This window comes from Pogona vitticeps, chromosome 2, assembly GCF_051106095.1.
Source record: "Pogona vitticeps strain Pit_001003342236 chromosome 2, PviZW2.1, whole genome shotgun sequence".
NCBI classification, from domain to species: domain Eukaryota; kingdom Metazoa; phylum Chordata; class Lepidosauria; order Squamata; family Agamidae; genus Pogona; species Pogona vitticeps.
Window position 1 is genome coordinate 30100316 of NC_135784.1, and position 13985 is coordinate 30114300.

General features: G+C 41.8%; 1 long non-coding RNA gene across 3 annotated transcripts; it reads right to left on the minus strand.

Moving 5' to 3' along the window:
• Positions 1 to 234: 234 nt before the first annotated feature.
• On the minus strand, positions 235 to 11782 carry LOC110091634 (uncharacterized). Of its 3 annotated transcripts, none has more exons than XR_013542733.1 (3): positions 11694 to 11782; positions 7207 to 9896; positions 235 to 2134 (listed from the first exon to the last, which is right to left on the minus strand). It is a non-coding gene; the product is annotated as an uncharacterized LOC110091634 (long non-coding RNA). The 3 variants fall into 3 exon arrangements; XR_013542734.1 differs by lacking the exon at positions 11694 to 11782 and having other exon boundaries at positions 7207 to 7518; positions 8990 to 11687; XR_013542732.1 differs by lacking the exon at positions 11694 to 11782 and having other exon boundaries at positions 7207 to 11687.
• Between the last annotated feature and the right edge of the window lie 2203 nt (positions 11783 to 13985).

Below are 13985 nucleotides of genomic sequence, written 5' to 3' on the forward strand. Positions count from 1 at the left end.
GAAGCTTTACCTAGTGTGTACTTTATTAAATATAAAGATGATAAGGTCACTACAGTATGCCTATATTGTGAGAATTTTTTATTTCCCCTTTTTTAGTTAGCAGAGCTAAAAGCTAAAAACAAAAGCAACAGTAGCAATGGCAGCAGAAAAATGTGTGTGAGAAGTAGCCCAAGTTCTCAGCCGCCCTCCACAGTGACTAGTACTTTGCATATTAAAAATCACTCTAAAAGCATCTTAAGTAGAAAGCGAAACTTTATTTACAATTGCAATTGTCAGTTACATTCAGAAGTATAAAAGAAAGGAAAAATAAATTGCAGTGTCCACTGTATGTGGGAGACGGAGTTCACCATGCTCAGAGAGGTCAGAAGCAGAGAAATATGTTTGCTTTGGTCAGAAAAGATGCATCAACAATAAAAGCAAACAAACAGAAAGAGAGGGGCCAGCCCATACGTTATAAATATATTTTAAAATATTTAAGAAAGTGCTATAATATTAAAACATTGCTTTTAAAAAATATATATACCTTATTGCTTTAAATGTGTTTCGGTGCTGCTAATTGGGATTTTTGTATGTTATTTGTTTGATTCTTTTGTACTTGCACATTCATTGTTGTTGGTGTTAAATACTGTCTTCTAATAAAGTAAGCTGCATGAGGTCCTTTCAATGGAGGCAGACAATTGCCGTGCTGGCTGGCTGGATGTGTCTTTTCCTGTTCCACAGGCCTTTCTTTAAACTGGCAGGTTGCTCAAAGAATATGAAGGGCAGAAAAAGCTTATACCAATTTGGGGTTCCAGGATTTAGTGTTAGGTAACAATGGGTGAGATCCAATTGCAAAACTTTGTGTGGTTAAATCTGAATTGGGTGCCTGAAATAATTGACTTAAATTAATTTAAAGCTTCCAGGTCTCCCTCTGGCTCCCTTTTGCCCTGTAAGAGGCTTTGAGAGCTTCAGAACTCTTTTTGTGTGCGTTTGTGTTAAAAATCAAAAATTGGTGCCAGATCGCTGTCAGCAATCACGATCGCAACCTGAACTTCTCGGGGTGTGTGTATGTGTCTTCATATATAACCAAGTTTTTAAAAACAGCTTTTGGTGAATCTATTGCACTAGTCCATCAAGTTAATACTTCTAGGATTTTTTTAAATAGCTCTTCGATCAGGACCACTTCATTTAATGGCAAACTCACATGTACAGTGGTGCCCCGCATAATGAGTGATTCGTTTAACTATGAATCCGCATTGCGATGTGTTTTTTGTGTGATTGTTTTTGTGATCGCATAGCAATGTTTTTAGAACAGCTGATCGGCAGTTCCAAAATGGCCACCGGGTAAATAAAATGGCCGCCCGCTGTGTTTTCGCTCCCATTCCTCCTTTACCAGGCAGCGAAAATGGCAGCCGCATGGAGGATTTTCGCATAACGGTGAGTTTTTTGCTCATAGGAACGCATTAAACGTGTTTTAATGCATGCCTATGGGCTTTGTTCCGCATAGCGATGAATCCATATAGCGACGATTTTTCCGGAATGGATTATCGTCGCTATGCGGGGCACCACTGTATAACAAAACCAGGATCAAAAACAAACAAACAAACAAAAAAGCCACAGAGAAACAAGGAGGAAATAGCAGCACAAGAGGAAACCCAAGATTTGGACAAGTGAAGCCAAGCCCAACCCACAGCAGCCTAATGAAGTCAAGAGCGTCCAGACATGGAACACATAGTTTTTGTTGGAAAAATAAGAAAGGGAGATAGGCACAAGAAAGGAAATACTATGTTTGACATTCTTATTATAGCTTATCAATGGAAATGATGGCTGAGTACCAGGGCAAGCTAACACACCTGAAGGGCCACAGGTTGGAGGAAGCCAGCTTACAGTGTTCTGTGACAAGCTGTCACTCTTCAGTGAGATCTCTCTGTTGTTTCTACTACGTGGGCAAGGTTGTCCATTTGAATTCCATTGAGCATGCATGCAGGAGATCCATTTTCACACCCTGGAACTCTTTCAAAGCGATCTCCTCCTCTTCTGTTTCTTTTAATTAAACAAATTGTCACAGGTACAGCAACAAGTACAGCCACCACAACCAGGATAACTAAGGCAGAGCAAATCCAAATCCAGGCTTTGTCATCGGTGTCTTTTGAACCTACAACGGAAAAGTACAGAAAAGTTCAGCTTTGATCCCCCAAACTGTCACAAGAAAACTTTCTGAGCTTCATGAAGTTATTCCAGGCCCAATGTGTGTGGGGGTAAGGTGAATCCTTTCTTGGCAGTACTATAGACACACAAATATTACATAGCAAATATTCCAAAATCCTTCAATGTACTTCTTCTCTTTGCTATATAATAATAAATTGCTATATGTAATAATAAATTGCTATATATGTTTATGTACATAATAAATATGTACATAAATTGCTATATGTACATATTTATTACGTACATAATAAAATATTTTCTCCTTTGTTTTAGTTTTATTTCATTTATGTACAGGTTTTAATTCATACATTCAGTTAGGTTAGAGATACCTGGCCAGAGGCCACCGTGCCTCCTGGGAAAAGAGCCAGCCTGTGTGGCCTTGGGCTAGCCGCACAGCTCTGGGGTACCCCCCTCCCCCAGAAAAAGGAAATGCAGTGGTGCCTTGCAAGACGATTGCCTCACGGGACAAAAAACCCGCAAGACGACTGGTTTTTGCGATCGCTATGGTGCTTCGCAAGACGGTTTCTTCTATGACCATGCTTTGCAAGACATTTCTTTTGAGAGCAATGCCTCGCAAGACGAATTAATTTCATTCATCTTGCGTGGTTCCCATAGGGAACTACGCAAGACGTTATATTTTTTGCACATGATCAGTGCACTCTTTTCGCCACTCTATCATGTCTAATTTTGCAATCCGTTTGTGCAATCTTTGGACATTCACAGATGAAGTATGACACGGTTTCATCTCTTTCTTGGCAGAGTAAATATATGTTGTTAGCACTAGTTCCCTGGATCTTAGCTTTCCTCACGTTGGTTTGGAGTGCTTGTTCTTGTGCAGCAAAAATAAAGCCTTCGGTTTCTTTCTTAAGCGTCCCGAGTTTTAGCTATGCCCATGTTGAATTATGACCATGCTTTCCATCAATATTTCTCAGGTGTTGTCCATGTAGCCGTTTATTTTTCCAGTTGTATAATTTATTTTCAAATTGTTATCTCTTATATTGAGCCTTTGTTTTTGTTGTTTTCAAAATATTCTCCACTTTGACTGATTTCAGTAGTTATTTATTTTGCTTTTACTGATATAATTATTTAGGCTTCTTTTTTTCTTCCTCTACTACCTCCTGTATTTGTAGTAATCCACAGCCTCCCATTTTTTGTGGTAAATATAATCTGTCGACATCATATTTTGGATGTAGTGCGTGATGCATGTTGATTAGTTTCTTTGTTTTTCAATCCAATTTTTAAAATTAGTTTTGAATCCAATCTATTATTTCAGCTGGGAATCCAATTACTGGAACAGTCCCTGTGTTTAAGGTTTTGCTTGTGTTTCCCCATTTAATTCTGATTTTAAGATTTTCCGTAGTTTTTGGATATATTCCCTTCATGTCAGTTCTTCAACTGTTGTGTGCACGATGCTAAATACTTCTAGTTTTCCAAGGTATTTATAATTTTTATCATTTGAGAGTGATTTTATAATATTGCCATTTTTTTATTTTTCTTCCATCTAGCTTTTGGATCTTGCCATGGTGTATAGACAGAGCTGCATATTTGCCATTTTCAGATTTCATTTGGATATCTTCACTAATTTGCACTCTATTTAATACTGATTCTATCTCTGTGGAACTTTTTGCATATAGTTTTAAGTCATCCATGTGTAACAGATGATTGATTTTTGCTCATGGTTCTGAAACATGGTAGCCCAATCCAGTCTTATTAAATTATTGACATGAGAATTAGTGAGATGGTAAGACGTTGAATCCCCTTGAAATAGTCCTCATTTGATGCTAACTTCCCAATTTCTTCACCATGGGCCACAAAGATGTTTCCATGTTTTTCTTGAGGAACTTCTGAATGGTTTTCCAAATCCCAAACATTTTTAGGCAGGTGTTAATCCAGCTGTGTGGCAATGAGTCAAATGCCTTTTTCATAGTCTATCCAGGCCATGCTAAGGTTTGTTTTTTCGTATTTTTGCATTCTTCAAGACAGTGATGCCTCAACTTACTAATGTCCTGACTTACGATCATTTCAAGTTACGACCAGCTCTGGCTGCAAAACTGTTCTTCAACTTGCGGCCGGAGCTTCTAGTTATGAACAGAAAAAGGCAGGGGAAAAAAGGTGGGAAATTCAAATTGCTAACTGTTGGTGTCGAAGAGGCTGCTTCCTTGTAGCTCTTTCACCCCAGCAGTTAGAGACTGTGCGGTAGGAGGAGGCTTTGGACTGTCTGGTAAGGTAAGGTGTTGCTTTCTGCTTTTAAAGACTGTTCTGGGTGGGTTTTGCAGCGTGGTTTTGGGCTGGGTGGGCTATGTTTCTGTGCTGTGATGGGTCTTGGGGGGTTTGTTTGTTTTTTGGTTTCCCCCCTATTTCTGATGGGTCTTGGGGGTTTGGTTGTTTTATGGGTCCCCCCATTTCCAGTGGGTCTTGGGGGGTTTCCTTGCTTTTTGGAGTTTTTTCCCCATTTCCAATGGGTCTTGAGGGTTTTGTTTCCCCCCATTTCTGATGGGTCTTGGGGGAGTTTCCTTGCTTTTTGGCTCCCCCCCATTTCCGATGAGTCTTGCATGATCTGCTTGCTTTTTGATGTTTTCTTTGCATTTGCAATCAGTCTTGCATGCTTGATTGCTTTTTTGCTTTGTTTTCTTTGAATTTGCAACGGGTCTTTCTTGCACGCTTGATTGCTTTTTTTCTTTGTTTTCTTTGCATTTGCAATGGGTCTTGCACACTTGATTGGTTTTCTTCCCCCCCTTTGGCCGGAAGGGATTAATCACATTTCTGATGGGTCTTGCAGTGATTTTTTTTTATGTGTGATTTTTTTCTTTGGCCAGAACGGAATAATTGCATTTCAATGGGAAATGTGTTTCAACTTATGACCATTTTGAGTTACGACCAGAGTTCCGGAACCAATTAAGTTTGTAAGTCGAGGCACCACTGTATCATTTTATCAATAAGCAGCTGATCTTTTGTGCCTCTTGACTTTTTAAAGCTCCCTTTCTGTTGGGTATAGGGAGTTTTCAGTTAAGTCATTATATATTGATCTTGCCAGTACTCCTGTGAGGAGCTTGAACATTTTGGAAGGCATGTAATTAGTCAATAATTACTGGATTCATTACCCTTTTGATGATCTTTTATTATCAGAAATGTGCAGCCTGTTGTCATCCAATCTTCAGTTGTAAACATTTGAAGTAAATGATTAAATTGCACTGCTATGTTGATGGATACTTGTTAAATGCTCTAACCAAAATCCATGCAGCTCATTTGACCCAGGTGCATTCCAGTTTTTCACAGACTTTACTTGCCTCTTAATTGTTCAAGTTTTTATCTCAATATCATCCATGTTTTCCTTGAGTTTCTTTACAAATATCTTTATTCCGTAAAGTGTCTTTGTTATGTTAGGCTTTCCCATATTTCTTTCCAAAATGTTAGAGCATCGTCTTTAAATGGGCCTTATTTATTTTGCTCTGCATTATCTCTTAGTGATGTATAGAACAATTGGTGGTTATTTTGAAATTGCATGTTTTCTCTATATTTTTTGAAGTGTCCATCATATCTTTCTTCCTTAGTGTCAACTATTATTTTCCTTTCTAGGGCATATATTTTGCATAGTCTGGCTTTTTCATTTTTAAGTTTTGAGTCTTTCAAGTGTTTTAAGTTGCTAATGTCTGCACATAACTTGTTTATTTTCTTTTCAGATGAATTTTCCATTTTGGAGTGCCAGGAGTTTTTTGGATTTTTTGCAGCTTGTAATCAATTTTCACAGTTAGGATGGTAGCTGTGCTGTACATGAGCTGGTTTGTTTCCTTAATATTTTGGTTGGGATTGTTCTTATGACAACATTTGCATCAATCAGTAGATCTTTTACTGGTTTACTTTTTAACTGGTGCAAATTGGGAAGTCTTTTTCTTTCTGTGTTCTGGCTAATATGGTAATAAACCTTCTCAGGTACATTAATGGTTGTTCAGTTATGTTGCTATTTGGTTGTTTCCTTTTTCAAATATCCATCATTCTTTTTTGAAAACCGCGGGCTTTTGTGTTTGCCTCATGTGGAGAGCTGTTCATAAGAGGTGATGCTCCAGAGGATTCTTCCAACAGACCCATATGGGGCTAAAACCAGAATGCAGTTCCTTGACCACCAAGGAAGAGCAACAGGTAGAAAGACAGATTTTTGTATCACCCTTCGACTCAAGAACCCAGTGATACAGACCAGAGTACAGTGGTGCCCCACATACCGACGATAATCCGTTCCTGATAAATCGTTGCTATCCGGAAACGTTATACGGGGCAAAAAACCCCATAGGAACGCATTAAACTCTGTTTAATGCGTTCCTATGGGGACAAAACTCACCGCTAAGCGGAAATCCTCAATCCAGCCGCCATTTTCGCCGCCTCGGCAAGCAAGGAATTGGCACGAAAATGCTGCGGGCAGCCATTTTCTTCTTCCGGCGGCCGTTTTGGAACTGCCAATCAGTTGTTGGAAAACATCGCAATGCAAAGATCGGTAAGCGAAACGCTTACCGATCATCACAATGCAATGTTTACCCTATTAAAACATCGCAATGCAATCGGTTTTTCGATTGCAAAATCCGCATCGCTATGCGGATTCGTCGTTAAACGGTGCACTCATTATGCGAGGCACCACTGTACATGCCCTGCAAGAGGAGTCTTAGCCAGTTAGGAAAAAACCTAAACCAGCAATATACAGGAAATCACAGGTTCAAATTCAGATTAGATGCTCACACAACAAACAGGGAGAAATGCAGATCTGGATGACTGAGCCAATCAAGAAGGTTGGCACATGAGCCAACATTTTGGCTCCTGCATTGGTCAACTAGCCCTTTGGGGCACTTGCCATTCCTACAGCATTCCACCAACCTTTGGTGCCCTGTCAAGCGGCTTCTTTCGTATCCTATTTCCCCTGATACACCCCTTCCATCTTTCCATCACTATCTGATTGCTTCATATGGCCTGCTAGCAGTATCCTTTTCCCACATATGTCAAGTGCGGATGAATTGAGAGAACAGGAAATCTTACCAAAAACCGCAATGAAGAATTGCTGCATGCAAGATGAGTTAAGGGAACGAACAAATTTATAATAACCAGTTATGACTTCTTTAGCATTCTTGACAGCAAAGTCATTGTGTGATAGAGAGAAGTAAGAGGCATGTTCACTGTTCCAACAGCTAATATGCCCATTCCTTATGCACAGGACATATTCCCAATCAGAGGTAGACTCATTCTTTTTGTATAAATCAAGGATGCTGTTGTGGTTTGTTATATTTGCTGCAAGGATCATAGATGAATCTTCAGATAAGGAGAAGTTAGTAGAAGGACAATTTCTCAGACCTAGAAGTGAAGGGAAAAGGTGTTTACAGAGGCATACCATTGTGTATCACAATACACAGGTACTCAGTGTAAATCTCAGCAGTGAATTGCAGCAAGTTAAAAAGCATGTGTCCCTTGATGTCTGAATGTGTAGCTATTATCTCAATTCATGTGGTTGAACATAATTAATAACCTTCCAGCCAGGATCAAATGCATGCTGGAAATGAATCAATACAGTGGTGCCCTGCATGACGACAATAATCCGTCTTGGGAAAATCGCTGTTTAGCGAAATCGTTGTCATGCGAAAGCCCTTTCCCCATTGGAATGTACCGAAACCCGGTTTAATGCATTCCAATAGGGAAAATACCTTGTCGTCCAGTGAAGATCGCCCATAGGGGAAGCCATTTTGCGAGCACCGATCAGCTGTAAAAATGACTGCCCTGCGAAGCACTGGTCCAGAAAACACAGGGTAGCCATTTTGCGAAGCAAAAAAAATCGTCTTGCGAACAAACAGTTTGCGAAGCACGGACCTAATCGTTGTTAAGTGAAAATCACCCATAGGAATGACTTTTGCGAATCGCCATCATTCAGCAGGGTCATTGTTTAGCGAGGTACCACTGTATTTGGTGTCAGAACATATAAATCTCCTAGCTGAAGTCAAACTCCTTAATACTTTTTGGCCTAAGATAGAATAATGCAACATTAAGCTGCATTTACAAACTGGTACTTTTACAAACAGCTAACGTATTTTACATTTTTTCTCTCTACTGCCCATCATCCAAGAGCTTCTGAGCAGCATTCAGTTTGTTCACCAGCTCTCTACAATGTGAAGAATTACAAAAGCCAGAATGAGGAATAAACGTGGAAGTTTTTAGCCCAGGCACAAGCGTTGGAGACTTCAACTCCCAGGGGCTCCCACCAAGACGGACAATAACAATAGCAAGGACCTCTGAATACTCTGTTTCCCAAAACAGAGTGATCTGGAGAGTCCACCGTTCCCCATGTCAAAGTTTTAGCAATGAGTTCCTATGCACACCTATTGAACTGTTCATATATATTAAACCCCTTGTCCTTCCAGGAGCAGGAAAAGGACTTCTATATGTAGGCATGCCTCCTAGGATTTTAGCAGGATGTTGCCCTTTTCCTTCAAGTAAAACTATCACTGAAAGTACAATTAAGAGATTTTAAAGTCTTTTGATTTTAACACGTTTTAAATACCGGTTCAACTCCTTTAATAGTTGTCACGTTTTGCATTTTAATTGCATTTCTTTAAAACTATTTCCTGGGCCATCCTTGGGTCTTAGCTCCGGAAGATAAATGTAACAGAATGAATGACTCAGTGAAATCCAGTGTCACTGAGACCTGGGGGGGGGGGGGGGAGAAGGCATTAGTTGCTTTGTTTAAGGGTAGCAAGACATTTGAGCCGGTCCTGCTCGCCCGGAACGCGACCGTCCGCCCCCTCTTCCCCGAAACCAAAAAACCGCTGCCTACCGTCACAGCCAGAAAGAGAAAGACGGGACGCAAACAGCACCAGCAACCAGTCCCGGAAAGCCATTTTCCCACGCTGTGAACTACTGAACTTTTTAGGGATTTGTTTCCCCCCCCCCTCCTTTCCTTCTCCTCCCACTGGCGGGCGCGTCATAGTGACGCCGTAGTAGTTCTTCCCGCTTGATTTAAGGAGGGAAGGACGAATAGTTCAGTGGCATATCTGGTGCCACAGGTTCGAATCCAGGGAAGGGTGTTGCTACACTACATCTGTTGATTTCACAAGGCGGCATATATTCCTTTCACCCCGATTTCTCCCCCTTAATAGTAGCTGCCCTCCCCCCCCCCCGCCTGCTGCCCACACCAGAGTCTAGCTCGGTCCCTTTCAGACAACCCTTTGGACCAAAGGTGCAAAAATGCAGGGTTTCCACGACCGGACTCGGGATCGGGCAAACTTTTTATTTCGGACCCCGACCATATTTTTGCCCGAGGCGGCCGAAGGACAATGGCGTTGACAGGAAACCTGATAACTCTCAGCACACCTCAAGTTGAAGTTTTCAGTTCGTAGTGCCTGCCTTGGGACGTTACCGTTCTTTTACTTAGGAGTGAGTAGTTCACGGAGGGACGGGCGGTTTACTCCCAAATCAACCCCAACAGCTAGCCAGGACTATGTGCCGCCTAGAGTGGTCGTATAGACCAGATTGGGGGGGGGGGAGGAAATATAAATCAAATCAATCAATCAATCAATAAATTTTCTGTCTGCAAGATCCACAAACTCGTAAAAGCTCGTGGCTTTAGAGATCCGTAGATGTTGTTTCTCGTCCGTGTCTTCCTCTATCCAGACACTAAACCGGTGGTGGCTTTAATAGGCGGCCCCTCTGGTCCCTGGATAAGGCGAACGGATCACGTTAAACTACAAGAGATGATCAGAGTTAAAAGAGTTGGAAGCCGCAAGACTGAAACCTTGGACCCAGTCAGTTCCCTTACCCACGTCCACTCTCCCCAGGAACATTTAAAACAAAACAAAACACACACACACCAAAACAGCCCTATCACCACTTTTACTGTTTCCTTGCAGTTTAAAACAAACAAACAGAAGGGAAGACTTGTGAAGCGGCAGAAACGGATATACTATACTCTCGGAAGTGCTGACAGACTGTCCAGTACAAAAGGCAACTGAACGATGGGATTTATTATATAAATGGCTTGAGTCAGTAGATAGAGCTTGATTAGCATAGAATTAAAACTAAGATGACATTGCAAGGAGGAATCCAGAAGGGCGATCAAACTGTAGAAAGGCGAAAAGCGGGCTTGGTATTGTAACGCGAACACTTAGGATTTTATGCATGTATTTATTTATTTATTTATTTATTTATTTAATTTTATTTTATTTATACCCCGCCTATCTGGTCATTTCGACCACATTTCATGTTCTCCCACTCCCCCCTCCACACACACACTTCCCTTACCTTCTGTATTCCTTACCCTATTGCCAGCATATAAAAAAAATAAAAACAAACAAGAAACAAACAAACTGACGAAGAGCCTGAGGCTCTCTGGGACAGCGGGTGTAAAGAACGGAAATCCTAGAAACAGCAAAACTACCAATCTAATTGTGTTAACTTTTCCGGTTCGGCTATCCATGAGCCCAACCTCTTGCCACACGAACGGAGATCAGATTCCGCAGATGTTTCCATGAAGAACTGTTACGAAAAAGACACACATACCCCAGAGACACTGATGCCTTCGAAAAAGCCATTTTTAACCAAAAACCCGCTTATCCCAATGCAAGACCAGATCAATTCTAATATCTTTGAGAAAAACATAACAAATCAGACTAGGGGAAAAATACGTAGATTCATTGCTTAATTCTGCCTAAAGTAGTGGACGTGTCCAGAAAAGCTCACATTAAAATGTAGCCGTTCGTCTTTAAGGTGCCACAACGTTGTTGTCTTCTTTATTTTTGGTTTTGTTTTGATTTGACCTGACATGCTAGCACCTACTCACAGGACTACCTCCTGCTTAACTCTATTATGAATAAAAGAAAGCAGGAAGCTTTGAGGACAACTAGGAAGAAAAACGTGTTTTCAGCCTCCTTTCACCCACTCTGACTACACAAAAAAATCATCCTGGACAATTGTAGCGCGCGTAATCTTTAAAGGAAAAAAAATGCAGACCGTGAAGTTCCCATAAGAGAGCAAAGGCTGGAAGAAAAAGCGCGCGAAAATATTTCCTCATCCTCTTGACAGGCGGCTGCTTTTAAAAAAACCCCATTCTTTCAAACTTCCTCCAAAACATGTCTCATCAGATCGTCGTCTGTACAGTTAGAAACAATCATCAGAGTGTAACTGAACAGAGCCATTGAAGTTTTTGTTCAATGGCATTTACTGCCTTGTAAATCTGCTGGGATTGTATCTGAGGTCATAAACCTCCTTGAAATTTATTTCTGAGAAGCCATGTCCGGGCGTAGCAGTCTGTTGCAAGAAAAGCACAGGATCTTGTGGCATCTTAAAGGCTTTTTTTTTGGCGTAAGCTGTCTTGGGTTGCAGCAAGTGGATATGAAAAAGCAGCTTGCAATCCGCTCAAATCTTATGCCACATAAAACGTATGGGTCGTTCCAGATTCCTCAAGATTCTTTGAATGAACAAGCAGAAATCCGGGATGCGATTTATGAATGACAAACAGAAAATAAAGAAAATATCTTCCTTACCTTTGAGTGGGAAACCGCAATTTTTAGAAAGCTGGAACACACCCGTTAAAACTGGGGTGAGATGAGGAAGCCCGCTAGTTAGTTAGCACAAAAAGCGCACCAGCTTATTGGCGGTTCATTGGATAAGAGGGGAAGGTTCTTTCCTGATTCGCTTGCTGGTGTGGAGCCCCCTCTGTCTTTGCCGGCTCTCTGATAAGAGGCAGTGCAGTGTGGCGTAGTGGTTAGAGGTTGCGACCGGGGCTTGGAAGAGCTAAGCTCCCCTCGCTGCTGAGCCACAAAACTGTGCCCAGTCGCTATCGCCAAACCTTGGCAGCCGTTTGGAGAGGATCCAATATAAATATTATGTGGATCCATGATCCACTTTTTTTTTGTTTCACTGCAAAGCCATGTGCCAAAGGGTCATGTGGATCACCTGGCCTGTGACTTCCTGCTGATTTGTGGACGATCCCAACATAAAAATCATGTTAATCCACAGAGGGTCTACACCTCGGATCTGTGATTTTGCACCACTGTAAAGCCATGTGCTCACGCACTGGTTCTTAACCTTTGTTACTCAGATGTTTTTGGACTGCAACTCCCAGAAGCCTTCACCATCAGCTCTGCTGGCTGGGGTTTCTGGGAGTTGCAGTTCAAAAACACCTGTGACTGCACTTTTCAAACACTTAAAAAGCCTATCACACGAGGAGGGGCAGGATCTGTCCTTGATTATCCCCAAGGGCAGGACACACAGCGATGGGCTCAAGTTACAGGAAGTCAAATTTCGGTTGGATATCAGACAAACTTTCTAACAGTTGGAGCACTACAACAATCGAACCAATTGCCTCCAGAGGCGGAGAATGCTCCAGCACTGGAGAAATTCAAGAGAATTTTAGACAAACCACCTGGCAGATCTCCTTTGATTTGTATTCCTGCATTGAGCAGGGGGTTGGACTAGATGGCCTTATGGGCCCCTTTCAATATCATGGTTCTATGATTCTGTGATTTCTGTGTTGTACTCCAAGGTTACCAGTGGGATCTATAACTTGAGGGTGGTTTCAGGAGGATTTGAAGCAAAAATTGTGTGGATCCATGTAGTTCCATGCCTTTGATCGATATTGTTGCACCATTATATCTGTCTTGTAGTGTGTGGGTACATATGGGGCCTACAATTTTTATATGGGGATTTGGAGAGGGACCAAGATTTTAAAAAATCATGGGGATCTGTGAGGATTTGTGCCTCGGATCCATGATTTTGCACCACTGCAAGGTCATGTGCCGAAGCACCCATGATTTCTGTGGCGTAGTCCGTGCTCACACATGGGATCTGTGATTTGGCAGAAGTTTGATAAGCATCACACCTAAAAACCATAAGAAATCACAAGGATCCATTTTTAATTTCAAGGACGTGCCTTTTACTTTCTCCCCTTTTGGCGATTAGCTCACTCACCCATAAATCTCCAGCAACGTGAGGACATATGACAGTGAAAGCAACGCGCTGGTAAATGTTTTCCTCTGTCAGTTTTCACATACTGTGCGGGGTTAAAATGCCAGTTTCTAATGTTCTGAAGAAACCAGATCAGAAATGCATCATCGAAATGCGAGCAGAGCAAAAGCAAGGTTGCATCAATGTCTTAAAAGCGCTGCCTTCCTTTGGCAGAGAAGTTCCTGGAAGTAGTCATGTGAGTTACCGAGTTTAGAGGCACGTTGTGTTTGGGAGGGGCAGCGGTGTAATCCGGATGCTGTTTCCTTTTGATTGCCTTTACCAACGCAGGACCCCTGCCTCGACTTGCTCCAGTGAGACCCGATGCCGCATCTCATCTTGGAGAAACTGTCGCCTCGGGCTCACTTCTGCAACTACCGGGCGGGGGACTTCTTATTCCGCGGCTGCCGCCTTCTTTTAAACCCATCGATAGCAAGTCCTGCCGTGCGCAGAGGAAAACACCCCTGTATTTGCAACTCAGTTGCCCCGTTATTCCGGAAAGAGGAAGAAAAAGAAGGTGAATACCGTGTTGCCCCTACAAGGAAGGGTTTGGGTGGGTGGGGGATAAGGCTGCTTTTAAGCTAAAGTTCTGCAAAAGAAGAAGAAACTCAAGCTTCTTTTTTTGTACCTAGCTCTAAAAGAAATAAGGAATTCGGTATAATCCTATGGTTAAGCATTCAAGCTCACACTAAAGTAAGTATGGCATCAATGGGGATTGAGTGAAGCAAGTCGTCCATTAGTTGCACTGATTCAATCGGTATGCTCTAACTGTGACTCGCTGTGTTAAAAGGGGAAGTCACAGCCTGCTTCTGAATGCCCTTTGCTAGAGGATG